Source organism: Bos javanicus, chromosome 17 (assembly GCF_032452875.1).
Source record: "Bos javanicus breed banteng chromosome 17, ARS-OSU_banteng_1.0, whole genome shotgun sequence".
NCBI lineage: Eukaryota > Metazoa > Chordata > Mammalia > Artiodactyla > Bovidae > Bos > Bos javanicus.
Window position 1 is genome coordinate 41,426,047 of NC_083884.1, and position 15,655 is coordinate 41,441,701.

A 15,655-nucleotide genomic window follows, 5' to 3' on the forward strand; every position below is an offset into this window, starting at 1 on the left:
GCTCAGAGGGTTTCAGCCCCCACGTTTTGCAGCAGATGTGAAGGAACAAGCTCATCTCCCTGAACTTCTCCTTGCCTGGTGCACTAATGGTGATGGCACCTCCAGAACTCTGAAATCTGGGTCCGGATATTTGCCTGCCTGAACTTACTAGCAGGAGATATAAATTGTGCTTCTGTCCTGGCTAATCCATGTGTTCACTTTTCTCCAAGTACACTCTTCTCTCCCTCATCGCCAAAGAGGCTGGGTCTGGACTGCCCATTCACAGCCAAGTTGACGTGAGCAATATCATATCGTCAGTAAGTGCTGAAATCATTGTTAAATCCCATGCAACAGTTGGTCAGGAAGCATTTATTTATGATTTTTAACAGAGCATTGGATTTCCAAGTGCTTCTTCAGAATTATTTTTCATTAGAGCAGATTAATCACTTGGTAGATTTTAACTTTGATCCTCCATAACTTTGACATTTGTTCACTTTTTCTTTTGCTAAGAATTAACCCAGTGACTAAATCCAGGTCCTTAAGAGACATATCTAAACAAACTTGCAAAAGAGCAACATTTCTGCGGAATTTCCTTTGATGTGTGCCGCTAGAGGAAACACACTACACTGTTCCTTTCAGGGTATCCTTTGTAAAGCAAAGGTCTCTCATTTAATATGAGCAATTTGATGTTTGATGAATTTCTATTGTTGCTTTTTCCTCAAGGTAAATAGTCTGATTTGCAGACTGGAGTTTGGATTTATTCATATTTTTTTTTAATTTTATTTTATTTTTAAACTTTACAATATTGTATTGGTTCTGCCATATATCAAAATGAATCCGCCACAGGCATACACATGTTCCCCATCCTGAATCCTCCTCCCTCCTCCCTCCCCATACATCCCTCTGGGTGATCCCAGTGCACCAGCCCCAAGCATCCAGTATCGTGCATCGAACCTGGACTGGCGACTAGTTTCATATATGATATTATAAATATTTCAATGCCATTCTCCCAAATCATCTCACCCTCTCCCTCTCCCACACAGTCTAAAAGACTGTTCTATACATCAGTGTCTCTTTTGCTGTCTCGTATACAGGGCTATTGTTACCATCTTTCTAAATTCCATATATATGTGTTAGTATACTGTATTGGTGTTTTTCTTTCTGGCTTACTTCACTCTGTATAATAGGCTCCAGTTTCATCCACTTCATTAGAACTGATTCAAATGTATTCTTTTTAATGGCTGAGTAATACTCCATTGTGTATATGTACCACTGCTTTCTTATCCATTCATCTGCTGATGGACATCTAGGTTGCTTCCATGTCCTGGCTATTATAAACAGTGCTGCGATGAACATCGGGGTACATGTGTCTCTTTCAATTCTGGTTTCCTCAGTGTGTATGCCCAGCAGTGGGATTGCTGGATCATAAGGCAGTTCTATTTCCAGTTTTTTAAGGAATCTCCACACTGTTCTGCATAGTGGCTGTACTAGTTTGCATTCCCACCAACAGTGTAAGAGGGTTTCCTTTTCTCCACACCCTCTCCAGCATTTATTGCTTGTAGACTTTTGGATTGCAGCCATTCTGACTGGCGTGAAATGGTACCTCATTGTGGTTTTGATTTGCATTTCTCTGATAATGAGTGATGTTGAGCATCTTTTCATGTGTTTGTTAGCCATCTGTATGTCTTCTTTGGAGAAATTTCTATTTAGTTCTTTGGCCCAGTTTTTGATTGGGTCATTTATTTTTCTGGAATTGAGCTGTAGGAGTTGCTTGTATGTTTTTGAGATTAGTTGTTTGTCAGTTGCTTCATTTGTTATTATTTTCTCCCATTCTGAAGGCTGTCTTTTCACCTTGCTTATAGTTTCCTTTGTTGTGCAGAAGCTTTTAAGTTTAATTGGGTCCCATTTGTTTATTTTTGCTTTTATTTCCAATATTCTGGGAGGTGGGTCATAGAGGATCCTGCTGTGATGTATGTCGGAGAGTGTTTTGCCTATGTTCTCCTCTAGGAGTTTTATAGTTTCTGGTCTTACGTTGAGATCTTTAATCCATTTTGAGTTTATTTTTGTGTATGGTGTTAGAAAGTGGTCTAGTTTCATTCTTTTACAAGTGGTTGACCAGTTTTCCCAGCACCACTTGTTAAAGAGATTGTCTTTAGTCCATTGTATATTCTTGCCTCCTTTGTCAAAGATAAGGTGTCCATATGTGCGTGGATTTATCTCTGGGCTATTTTGTTCCATTGATCTATATTTCTGTCTTTGTGCAGTACCATACTGTCTTGATGACTGTGGCTTTGTAGTAGAGCCTGAAGTCAGGCAGGTTGATTCCTGCAGTTCCATTCTTCTTTCTCAAGATCGCTTTGGCTATTTGAGGTTTTTTGTATTTCCATACAAATTGTGAAATTATTTGTTCTAGCTCTGTGAGGAATATCGTTGGTAGCTTGATAGGGATTGCATTGAATCTATAAATTGCTTTGGGTAGTATACTCATTTTCACTATATTGATTCTTCCAATCATGAACATGGTATATTTCTCCATCTATTAGTGTCCTCTTTGGTTTCTTTCACCAGTGTTTTATAGTTTTCTATATATAGGTCTTTAGTTTCTTTAGGTAGATATATTCCTAAGTACTTTATTCTTTCCGTTGCAATGGTGAATGGAATTGTTTCCTTAATTTCTCTTTCTGTTTTCTCATTATTAGTGTATAGGAATGCAAGGGATTTCTGTGTGTTGATTTTATATCCTAAAACTTTACTATAATCATTGATTAGTTCTAGTAATTTTCTGGTGGAGTCTTTAGGGTTTTCTATGTAGAGGATCATGTCATCTGCAAAGAGTGAGAGTTTTACTTCTTCTTTTCCAATTTGGATTCCTTTTATTTCTTTTTCTGCTCTGATTGCTGTGGCCAAAACTTCCAAAATTATGTTGAATAGTAATGGTGAGAGTGGGCACCCTTGTCTTGTTCCTGACTTTAGAGGAAATGCTTTCAATTTTTCACCATTGAGGATAATGTTTGCTGTGCATTTGTCATATATAGCTTTTATTATGTTGAGGTATTTTCCTTCTATTTCTGCTTTCTGGAGAGTTTTTATCATAAATGGATGTTGAATTTTGTCAAAGGCTTTCTCTGCATCTACTGAGATAATCATATGGTTTTTATTTTTCAATTTGTTAATGTGGTGTATTACATTGATTGATTTGCAGATATTGAAGAATCCTTGCATCCCTGGGATAAAGCCCACTTGGTCATGGTGTATGATCTTTTTAATGTGTTGTTGGATTCTGATTGCTAGAATTTTGTTAAGGATTTTTGCATCTATGTTCATCAGTGATATTGGCCTGTAGTTTTCTTTTTTTGTGGGATCTTTGTCAGGTTTTGGTATTAGGGTGATGGTGGCCTCATAGAATGAGTTTGGAAGTTTACCTTCCTATGCAATTTTCTGGAAGAGTTTGAGTACGATAGGTGTTAGCTCTTCTCTAAATTTTTGGTAGAATTCAGCTGTGAAGCCGTCTGGACCTGGGCTTTTGTTTGCTGAAAGATTTTTGATTACAGTTTCAATTTCCGTGCTTGTGATGAGCCTGTTAAGATTTTCTATTTCTTCCTGGTTCAGTTTTGGAAAGTTGTACTTTTCTAAGAATTTGTCCATTTCTTCCATGTTGTTGATTTTATTGGCATATAATTGCTGATAGTAGTCTCTTATGATCCTTTTTATTTCTGTGTTGTCTGTTGTGATCTCTCCAGTTTCATTTCTAATTTTATTGATTTGACTTTTCTCTCTTTGTTTCTTGATGAGTCTGGCTAATGGTTTGTCAATTTTATTTATCCTTTCAAAGAACCAGCTTTTGGCTTTGTTGATTTTTGCTATGGTCTCTTTTGTTTCTTTTGCATTTATTTCTGACCTAATTTTTAAGATTTCTTTCCTTCTACTCACCCTGGGGTTCTTAATTTTTTCCTTTTCTAGTTGCTTTAGGTGTAGAGTTAGGTTATTTATTTGACTTTTTCTTGTTTCTTGAGGTATGCCTGTATTGCTGTGAACTTTCCCCTTAGGACTGCTTTTACAGTGTCCCACAGGTTTTGGGTTGTTCTGTTTTCATATTCATTCGTTTCTATGCAAATTTTGGTTTCCTTTTTTATTTCTTCTGTGATTTGTTGGTTATTCAGCAGCGTGTTGTTCAGCCTCCATATGTTGGAATTTTTAATAGTTTTTCTCCTGTTATTGAGATCTAATCTTACTGCATTGTGGTCAGAAAAGATGCTTGGAATGATTTCAATTTTTTTGAATTTACCAAGGCTAGATTTATGGCCCAGGATGTGATCTATCCTGGAGAAGGTTCCATGTGCACTTGAGAAAAAGGTGAAATTCATTGTTTTGGCATGAAATGTCCTATAGATATCAATAGGTCTAACTGGTCTATTGTATCGTTTAAAGTTTGTGTTTCCTTGTTAATTTTCTGGTTAGTTGATCTATCCATAGGTGTGAGTGGGGTATTAAAGTCTCCCACTATTATTGTGTTATTGTTAATTTCTCCTTTCATACTTGTTAGCATTTGCCTTACATATTGCAGTGCTCCCGTGTTGGGTGCATATATATTTATAATTGTTATATCTTCTTCTTGGATTGATCCTTTGATCATTATGTAGTGACCGCCTTTGTCTCTTTTCACAGCCTTTGTTTTAAAGTCTATTTTATCTGATATGAGTATTGCTACTCCTGCTTTCTTTTGGTCCCTATTTGCATGGAAAATCTTTTTCCAGCCCTTCACTTTCAGTCTATATGTGTCCCCTGTTTTGAGGTGGGTCTCTTGTAGACAGCATATGTAGGGAGTCTTGTTTTTGTATCCATTCAGCCAGTCTTTGTCTTTTGGTTGGGGCATTCAACCCATTTACGATTAAAGTAATTATTGATAAGTATGATACCGTTGCCATTTACTTTATTGTTTTGGGTTCGAATTTATACACCGTTTTTATGTTTCCTGTCTAGAGAATATCCTTTAGTATTTGTTGGAGAGCTGGTTTGGTGGTGCTGAATTGTCTCAGCTTTTGCTTGTCTGTAAAGCTTTTGATTTCTCCTTCATATTTGAATGAGATCCTTGCTGGGTACAATAATCTGGGCTGTAGGTTATTTTCTTTCATTGCTTTAAGTATGTCTTGCCATTCCCTCCTGGCTTCGAGAGTTTCTATTGAAAGATCAGCTGTTATCCTTATGGGAATTCCCTTGTGTGTTATTTGTTGTTTTTCCCTTGCTGCTTTTAATATTTGTTCTTTGTGTTTGATCTTTGTTAATTTGATTAATATGTGTCTTGGGGTGTTTTGCCTTGGATTTATCCTGTTTGGGACTCTCTGGGTTTCTTGCACTTCAGTGATTATTTCCTTCCTCATTTTAGGGAAGTTTTCAACTATTATCTCCTCAAGTATTTTCTCATGGTCTTTCTTTTTGTCTTCTTCTTCTGGGACACCTATGATTTGAATGTTGTAGCATTTAATATTGTCCTGGAGGTCTCTGAGATTGTCCTCATTTCTTTTAATTCATTTTTCTTTTATCCTCTCTGATTCATTTATTTCTACCATTCTATCTTCTAATTCCCTGATCCTATCTTCTGCCTCTGTTATTCTACTATTTGTTGCCTCCAGAGTGTTTTTGATTTCATTATTCATTATATATTGACTCTTTTTTATTTCTTCTAGGTCCTTGTTAAACCTTTCTTGCATCTTTTCAATCCTTGTCTCCAGGCTATTTATCTGTGATTCCATATTGATTTCAAGATTTTGGATCAATTTCACTATCATTATTCGGAATTCTTTATCAGGTAGATTTCCTATCTCTTCCTCTTTTGTTTGATTTGGTGGGCATTTATCCTGTTCCTTTACCTGCTGGGTATTCCTCTGTCTCTTCGTCTTGTTTAAATTGCTGAGTTTAGGGTGTCCTTTCTGTATTCTGGCAGTTTGTGGAGTTCTCTTTATTGTGGTGTTTCCTCACTGTGTGTGGGTTTGTACAGGTGGGCTTGTCAAGGTTTCTTGGTTAGGGAAGCTTGTGTCGGTGTTCTGGTGGGTGGAGCTGTATTTCTTCTCTCTGGAGTGCAATGAAGTATCCAGTAATGAGTTATGAGATGTCTATGGTTTTGGGGTGCCTGTATCTTGGAGCTCAGGGCTGTGTTCCTGTGTTGCTGGAGAATTTTCTTGGTATGTCTTGCCCTGGAACTTGTTGGCCCTTGTGTGGTGCTTGGTTTCAGTGTAGGTATGGAGGCATTTGATGAGCTTCTGTCAATTAATGTTCCCTGGAGTCAAGAGTTCCCTGGAGTTAGGGTTTGGACTTAAGCCTCCTGCTTCCAGTTATCAGTCTTATTTTTACAGTAGTTTCAAAACTTCTCCTTCTATACAGCACCACTGATAAAACATCTACGTTAAAGATGAAAAGTTTCTCCACCGTGAGGGCCACCCAGAGAGGTTCACAGTGTTACATGGAGAAGAGAAGAGGGAGGAGGGAGTTAGAGCTGACCCAAATGAGATGAGGTGGAATCAATAGAGGAGAGAGCAGGCTAGCCAGTAATCACTTCCTTATGTGCACTCCACAATTGGACCACTCAGGATGTTCACAGAATTATACAGAGAAGAGAAGAAGGAGGAAGGTGACAGAGGTGGCCAGGAGGATAAAAGGGGGGAATGAAAAGGAGGGAGACAGATCCAGCCAGTAATCAGTTCCCTATGTGTTCTCCACCGTCTGGAACACACAGAAATTCACAGAGTTGCATAGAGTAGAGGGGGTTAGGGAGGAGACACAGGCGACCTGGTGGAGAAAAAGGAGAGTCCAAAGAGGGAGAGAGCAGTCAAGCCAGTAATCTCACTCCCTAGTGAAAAATGGGTACTGAAGATTGAGTTCTTAAAGGTACAAAATTGATAACAAATATATAAAAGCAAAAACTAAAAATCTAGAGTAGAGTTTGGAATTTCAAAAATACAATGTTAAAGAAAAGAAGAAGGAAAAGAAAGAGAGAAAAACCAAACAAAAACAAACCAAGTTGCAAAAATTATAAAGAAAATATAGGTACAAAATTGATAACAAATACCAAAAAGCATAAATTAAAAATCTAGAGTAGACTTTGGAATTTCAGATATACAATGTTATATAAAAGAACAAGAGAAAGAGAGAGGGGAAAAAAAAAGTCACAAAAATTAAAAAAAAAAATATAGGTATAAAATTGATAACAAATATCAAAAAGCTAAAATTAAAAATCTAGAGTAGAGTTTGGAATTTCAAAAATACAATGTTAAAGAAAAGAAGAAAAAAAAACAAAGTCACAAAAATTATAAAAAATACATATATGAAGTTTGCTTTTAAAAAAAATAGGGTCTTTTTTTTTTTTTGCAAAGTAATAGTAGGTTATAAAAGTGAAAATTAAAGGAATAATAGAGGACTTAAAATTAAAAAAAAAAAAGAAAAAAAGAATGATCATAAAAATAGTAAAAATATATCTAGGACTTTCTCTGGTTTTGTTTTGAGTATTGTGGGGTCAGTTCATTTTCGGCTAGTTCCTTGGTCTGACTTATATTTCTCAAGATCTATAGGCCCCTTCCTATGTATTCAGTTCTAACCACAGGGTTTTAATCTATTGCCTGTAACTTCCAAGATGGTTCCCTCTGTTATAGCTTCTTCTGTTTGCTGGTCTCTTCAGTGTCTGGTTTCCGCCCTGACACAAAGGGAACGGTGGAGGACACTTTTTTTTTTTAGGCTCACTTGTTCAGTCGCGCTGTGGGGAGGGAGGGAGGGATGCTGCAAACAAATAACACTGGCGTGTGCTCACAGTGCCTCAGCCACACTAGGCCTGCCTCCGCTCACGGCGCGTGTAGCCTCCCTGCCCACACTGCTCAGGCTCTAGGTTGCTCCGCCAGGAACCATCCGAGGCCGGCCCTGGGCTGCCTGCACCTCCCAGGTCCAAGCTGCTCAGGTTCAGGCACTCGGGTAGTCCTCAGAGGTGCAGACTTGGTTGGGCCAGCATTTTGTGCCCTTCCCAGGTCCAAGCAGCTCAGATGATGAGGTGTTTGGTAAGCATGATTGCTGTGATTATCGCCTCCCCACCGCTCAGTTATCTAGGTGTACAACTGGTGCACCTTCTCAAGCGGATGTTGACCGTCCAGACCCCCAAGAAGTTTTCGTTAGCAAAGAAGCCTACTTACAGTTTTGTAGATAATGTCTCTCTGGGGCTGTGATTGCCCCCTTCTGGCTCTGGCTGCCTGTCACCAGAGGGGGACGGTCTGCAGCCAGCTATCTCTGTACAGTCCTTTGTTCCGTGCGCGGGCCTGACGGTGTCTCAGGTTAGGGCTGGCTTATCGTGTGGTAGATATCCCGCAGTCTGGTTTGCTAGCCCAAATTATTTCGCTCAGATAGCGCTCGGGGTATTCAGGCCAGATCCTTATTCTAAGCAATGAAGCCCGCACCGCACCTCCCTGCCCAGCCTCCGCTTGCTAATGGTGGATGCAGGCATCTGCGCTGCTTCTCCGCTGGGGGAGTTACGTAGGGCTCGTAATCTGCGGGTTTTAATTGTTTATTTATTTTCCCTCCCTGTTAAGTTGCCCTCTGTGCTTCCAAGGCTCGGCACAGATTCGGCAGTGAGAAGGTTTCCTGGTGTTTGGAAACTTCTCTCTTTTTAAAACTCCCTTCCCGGGATGGAGCTCCGTCCCTCCCTCTTTTGTATCTTTTTTTGTCTTATATATTTTTTCCTACCTCCTTTTGAAGACATGGGTTGCTTTTCTGGGTGCCTGATGTCCTCTGCCGGCATTCAGAAGTGGTTTTGTGGAATTTACTTGGCATTTAAATGTTCTTTTGATGAATTTGTGGGGAAGAAAGTGTTCTCCCCGTCCTACTCCTCGCCATCTTAGCTCCTCCTCCCGGATTTACTCATATTTTTAAAAAATATTATCTCAACAAATAGTGGGGAAAGCTTCTATAACATTTCATGAAGATGGAGTTAGACTTTGCCCTAATTACAAAGAAGTTAGTTTGATTCTTGGGTTGGTAGGATCTCCTGGAGGAGAAAATGGAACCCACTCCAGTATTCTTGCCTGGAGAATCCCATGGACAGAGGAGCCTGGCGGGCTACAGTCCAAAGGGTCGCAGAGAGTCGGACATGATCTGATGTGAGCATGAATGATTGCCAGAATTTTACAGTTCCAGGTGACGAACTTCTCATAAAACTAACCATAATGAATGCCAGCCTGCCTTGCCTCCTCCACTGTCAGTGTAATCCAGGAACAGAACCATTGGTTCCTGCCTTTCTTGTACATCCCTCATTTTCTATAATTTTTTTCATCTGCCATTTACTGGATTTAGATTGGAGTTTGGATTTCAGATAGCTCTGACTTTCGTGTGTTCTTTTATTCTTTTTGGATAGCAGTGTGAACACACATCTGCTTCTGCTGATATTAATGACAAAGTTATTTGCCAAGAATAGAAGATGTGTTTCTCAATATTTTGCAAATAAATCCTATTTTTTAAAAAGGATATCATGGGGATGAGAATATTTTGCAATTAAATATCACATGATATCACTTATATGTGGAACCTAAAATAGGATACAAATGAACTTATTTACACAACAGACCCAGACTCATAGATGTAGAAAATAATTTTATGATTACTGTAGAAGAAAGATGGGGGGAGGGATAAATTAGGAGTTTGAGATGAACAGATACACACTATTACTGTATATAAAATAGATATAACCAAGAAGAACCTGCTGTATAGCCCAGGGAACTAGATTCAGTATCTTGTAATAACTATAATGGGAAAGAATCTGAAAAAGAACACACACATATATACGTGTGTGTGTGTGTAAATATATATATGATGTGTTTTATATATATATATATATATATACACACACAACTGAATCACTTTGCTGTACACTTAAAACTAACATAACTTCATAAACGAACTGTACTTTAATAAAAAAGAAGTATCCCCAAAATAATGGTGGGAAGACTTGCTTACTATATTTGGAAGTGAAAAATATTCATAATATTTTTATTCAATATATTGAATATTCAAATATTCATTTGCTTCTTAGATAGATGTAAAATCTCTGGCTCATCTTCCTACTCAGGGGCATCTGCACTTGATCTTGTAAAAATTTCAAAATAATAGCAAAAACAATAATAGTTCAAGAATGCTTTCCTGTTCAGTTTGCTGTCACTAATCTCTGCAGGAAGTGAAGAGCACTTTATTTTTTCATACTTCATTTTAATGAACTTGTTAAGTACACATGCCTTCAGGGTTACTCATACTTGGTGCTCATGTGGTTCTGTTGGAAGTTCCAGGAAGATACATAAGGAGGTGGCCCCTGTCTGTAGGTAAAAATAAAATGACATGGAGTGCAGCCAATGCTTAAAACTCCACTTACATTTTCAAAAGGTGTCTATGGCCACCCCTTCTTCTCACAGACTGAAAGATTGAAGAGGCTTGGGGCAAAGCCCCAGCAGGTTGTTTGATTTGTTCTGACTTATTTGTCAATTCATGACATCGTGGATGTTTATTTTTACCTTGTTTCATGTCTAGAGAATCTTGTCGGGGGACACGTTGCTTGCTAACATCCTCAGTGTCTTCTCCGTTCACCCATCTCCAGAGAAGCTTAAGCAAATGATATTTTACAATTTTAAATTCCAAGGGAACAAATATGCTACTTTCTTAGAATGCTACCAGGAAGAAAAAGGAAATATAATCCAGATTAAATTTCACCAGTCATGGCCAAATTCTTATCAGTCATAAAATCTTTTAAAACTTTTAGGAAATTTTATACAAAGTCTCTTGGCCATTTTTTTGGTATAACTTTCCCCCCTTTTAAACAAAATATTGTTTCAAAACTCATATCAGATCAGATCAGATCAGTCGCTCAGTCGTGTCCGACTCTTTGCGACCCCATGAATCGCAGCACGCCAGGCCTCCCTGTCCAGCACCAACTCCCGGAGTTCACCCAGACTCACATCCATCGAGTCATTGATGCCATCCAGCCATCTCATCCTCTGTCATTCTCTTCTCCTCCTGCCCCCAATCCCTCCCAGCATCAGAGTCTTTTCCAATGAGTCAACTATTCGCATGAGGTGGCCAAAGAACTGGAGTTTCAGCTTTAGCATCATTCCTTCCAAAGAAATCCCAGGGCTGATCTCCTTCAGAATGGACTGGTTGCAGTCCAAGGGACTCTCAAGAGTCTTCTCCAACACCACAGTTCAAAAACATCAATTCTTTGGCGCTCAGGATAATGAATCAAATAACTCACTTTAACAGGTTACTGATGTTGGCTTTTATGTACTTTTAAAACAAACTGTTTATAAATCCACTAATTGTTAAGTCAGATCTGAGTTCAATCCCTGGGTCAGAAAGATCCTCTGGAGAAGGAATTGGCAACCCACTCCAGTATTCTTGCCTGGATGATCCCATGGACGGAAGAGCCTGGCAGGTTACAGTCCAAAGGGTTGCAAAGAGTCGGACATGACTGAGTGACTAACACTGTCAATTGTAAGTTATAAGTTAGCTTTCTAAGTAAGTCCCTTATGTGGACATAGTTGTTGTATTAATCTTATTTATTATATTTATTTATATAAGCTGCCATAAATTATTTCAGAATTTCTTATTGTTAAAAAATAAACAAGCAGGTTTTTCTTCTTTCTTTCCACCCAGAACCATGCATTCTATAGTTAAACTTCAAAATATTGAACTTAAATGAATAATCTTGATGTTAAAAAAGCCATCCCCCAGAACTTCCTTGACGGTCCAGTGGTTGAGAATCCATTTGCCAATGCAGGAGAGTCAGATTCAATTCCTGATATGGGAACATCTCACATACCGCCGGCAACAAAGCCCCTGCGCCACCGAAGCAGGAGCCGCTGGAGCCCAGGAAACACAACTACTGAGTCCGCTTGCTCCAACTACTGAAGCCTGAGCGCCACAGAGCCAGTGCTCCCCTCAACAAGAGAGTATGCCCTGCTTGCGGCAACTTGAGAAATCCCAAGCACAGCAATGAAAACTCAGCACAGCCAAAAATAAATTAATTAACTAAAAAAGACATCCCCCAACTTATTTATTTTCCCCAATTCTTTAATGTGATAAATCAATAGTGGTCAATTCAATCAATTTTAATAAAATCACATTTGGACGATATATTGCAAGGAAATGTCTAATGTAAATCCAGAATTTTGATATGATTACATCAGTACATATACAAATGAATCAGCTCTATTTTGTTGAGTTCTGCAGAACATTATTTTCTAATTCTAGAGATATTTAAAACATGACTCTTAACTGCAAAGGGTTGACTCAATCAGTGCTGTGCTATGAGGACTCTGCACTAGGGGTGTAGATTTTGGTAAAGCCTCATCTTGTGGCGAGAAGTGTGAATGTTGAGTGGATATGGGGGTAGGAAGGATTCTGGTTTCTAGAGACTGAAAGTTTCCATTAAAAAAAAATGTTAAGAATAACTTAAAATTTTCCATTTCTATGTATTTGCTCTAATGAAATTTATAAAATTGTATTCTGTTTTAAATATAATGTAATTACATTTAAAGTTTGGGGGAAGTGGAAAAAGAAAAAATAATCAGTCATAGCTACACTACTCTGATATTAACCACTGTTAACCTCTTATTGCATTTTGTCCATTATTTTTCATTTTCCATATTTTGAGCTCCAAATGCCTTATTTGACATACTTTTTCAGGCAGATAATAGTGAATTATCTATGGAGCCCTGACTACAAGTACTTTACATACATTATTCCATTACATCTATACAACATTCCTGTGAGGCAGGGACTATTTATTACCTCTGTTTCACAGACAGAAAGAATAGAGGAAGGCTATAAAGGTTAATTAACTTGTCCAAGGTCATATTCATATGGCCAGTAAATTGCAATGTCTGGCCTTAAATCCAGGAAGCTTAACTTCAGAGTTCTTGATTTAAGTGTTATGCTATAATGTGCCTCTGCAAAGCTACTTTTGGTGAAACTTATATAGCTTGAAAATAAAATTATCTGGCTATTGCCAAAAAAAACCACATTTTAACATATTTCTCCATTAAAGATACAAGGTATGGGCTCCAAGTTAATTTTGTAGATTGATTATATTGTTTAAATTTATTGGTCTAATTCTTCTGATCAAAATTATGGTTAGCAATATCTTTAAGGGATATTTGGTTTAGTAACTAAGTAACTAGCTGAGTGGCTTTACCTTTAATTTTGTCTGAATTTTCCCTCCTTCCATGTAGGTTCTTAACCCTTCCTTATTTTTCTTTTTTTTGGACTATGGTTACCTAACTTAATCAGGGAATATGTTTGGTGCTGCAAAGACAGTTGCACACTTTGAAATTCATATATCCCCTTTGGTTTTAAAAAAGGAATTGAGGCAAATTTAATCATGCTTCCTTTTAAAATTTATTTCTGCTGTAAAGCCACAATAGTGCCTGTGATTTCAGATTGTATAGAAAATGAAAATTGGAGAAAGGATTAGTGAATTGAAGGAAGGAAGTCATAACTTACCAAAAATCAATCTGAATTTTTACTGCCCAGGTTCAGGGGCATCAATTAAGAATGTGATTGTTCTTTGTGTAACTGTCTTTTTCATATTCAGAGAAAGACATTAGCAGCTGCCCAAGCAAACCCTTCAGTGCTCTTTTGAACAAAGTGAAATGCTGAGAATTAGGATAATTTCAGGAAGGAAGACAACTTTGAGACAGTTTAAGCAGCTTCACAGAACCTGAGTGAGGTTTTGTTTTTTTCTACAAGCTTATTTATTAGATAAAGAGTGATAATAGCAAATATTCACCTATTGACATGTTATAATGTACACTTAAGTCCTCAGAATGGAAGACAGAAGGGAGAATTACTCTCCTGGAGACAAAATTGGGAACTCTCTCCTTCACACTGTTTGTAATCAGGGATGAAGAGCAAAGGAGAGAAAAGCTGGAATGATACTATGGTAAAAGTATTTTTGTGAGTTTTGAATTAAAACCAGCACTCTTTTCAATAGCCAAGACATGGAAGTAACCTAAATGTTCATTGACAGTTGAATGATAAAGAAGATGAGATACATGCATACAGTGGAATATTACTCAGTCATAAAAAGAATCAAATAATGCCACTAGCAGCAATGTGAATAGACCCAGTGAAGTAAGTCAAAGAAAGACAAATGTCATATGATATAACTTATATGTGGAATCTAAGCTATGATACAAATGAACTTATTTACAAAGCAAATAGACTCACAAACACAGAAAACAAACTCATGGTTACCAAAAGAGAAAGATAGGAGGAGGGATAAATTAGGAGTTTGGGATTAACAGATGTACATAACTATATATATATAACAGATAAATAATAAGAACCTACTGTACAGCACAGGGAACTAGACTCTATATCTTGTAAAGAGAAGAGAATCTGGGCTTCCCAGATACCTCAGCTGGTAAAGAATCCACCTGCAATGTGGAAGACCTGGGTTCGGTCCCTGGTTTAGGAAGATCCCCTGGAGAAGGGCAAAGCAACCCATTCCAGTGTTTTTGCCTGAAGAATCCCCATGGACAGAAGAGCTTGGTGGGCTTCAGTCCATGGGGTCTTAAAGAGTCAGACAGGACTGAGTGACTCAGCACAGTACAGAAGAGAATGTAAAAAGAGAATATATATATGGGTGTGTGTGTGTGTGTGTGTGTGATGTGTGTGTGTGTATGTATCACTTTGGTTTAAACAGTATTAAATAATCATTAAATAGCATCCGATTAAATAGCTGTTGAATCAGATGTAGGTGAACCTACCCACATAAGACAAGAGAAAAAGGAATACAAGCTTTACATGATTGATAAATGATACATAAGTAGCACTATGTATTATTACTACACATAATGGTATGATGTATGGAATGGATGATTATACATTTCATATTTCAATGGCCAGTGTTTGAATTTTCTTTGATTTCTTGGAAGGCTTTGACACCTGAGGTGATGATCTTCAGAGTGAAACCAAACACTGAATTCTTTTCTTCTATAATAATTTTTAACTTAATTTTTATTGAATTCAATATTTATTGATATTCAGTATTTATTGATATTCAATACTTATTGAAATCAATACCTATTGATTTACAATGTTGTTAAATTCAAGTGTACATCAAAGTGATTCAGTTATACATATATACATATATGGTCTTCCCTGGTGGCTCAATGGTAAAGAATCTGCCTTCAATGCAGGAGACGTGGGTTCGATCCTTGGGTGGGGAAAATCCCTTGGAGAAGGAAATGACAACCCATTCCAGTATTCTTTCCTGAAGAAGCCCATGGACAGAGGAGCCTAGCGGTCTACAGTCCATGGGGTTGCAAAAGAATCAGAGACAACTTAGCGACTAAATAACAACATATATTAATATGTGCATGTGTGTGTGTGTGTATTCTTTTGCAGATTCTTTTCCCTTATAGGTTATTATAAAATATTGAGTATAGTTTCCTGTGCTACACAGTAAGTAGGTTCTTATTGGTTATGTCTATTTTATATATAATAGTGTGTACCTGTTAACCCCAAATTCCTAACTTATTCCTTTCCTCTTTCCCCTTTGGTAACCATAAATTTTTATACATCTGTGAGTCTACTTTTGTTTTGTAAATAAGTTCATTTGTATCTTTTCTTTTTAGATTGTACATATAAGTGATACATG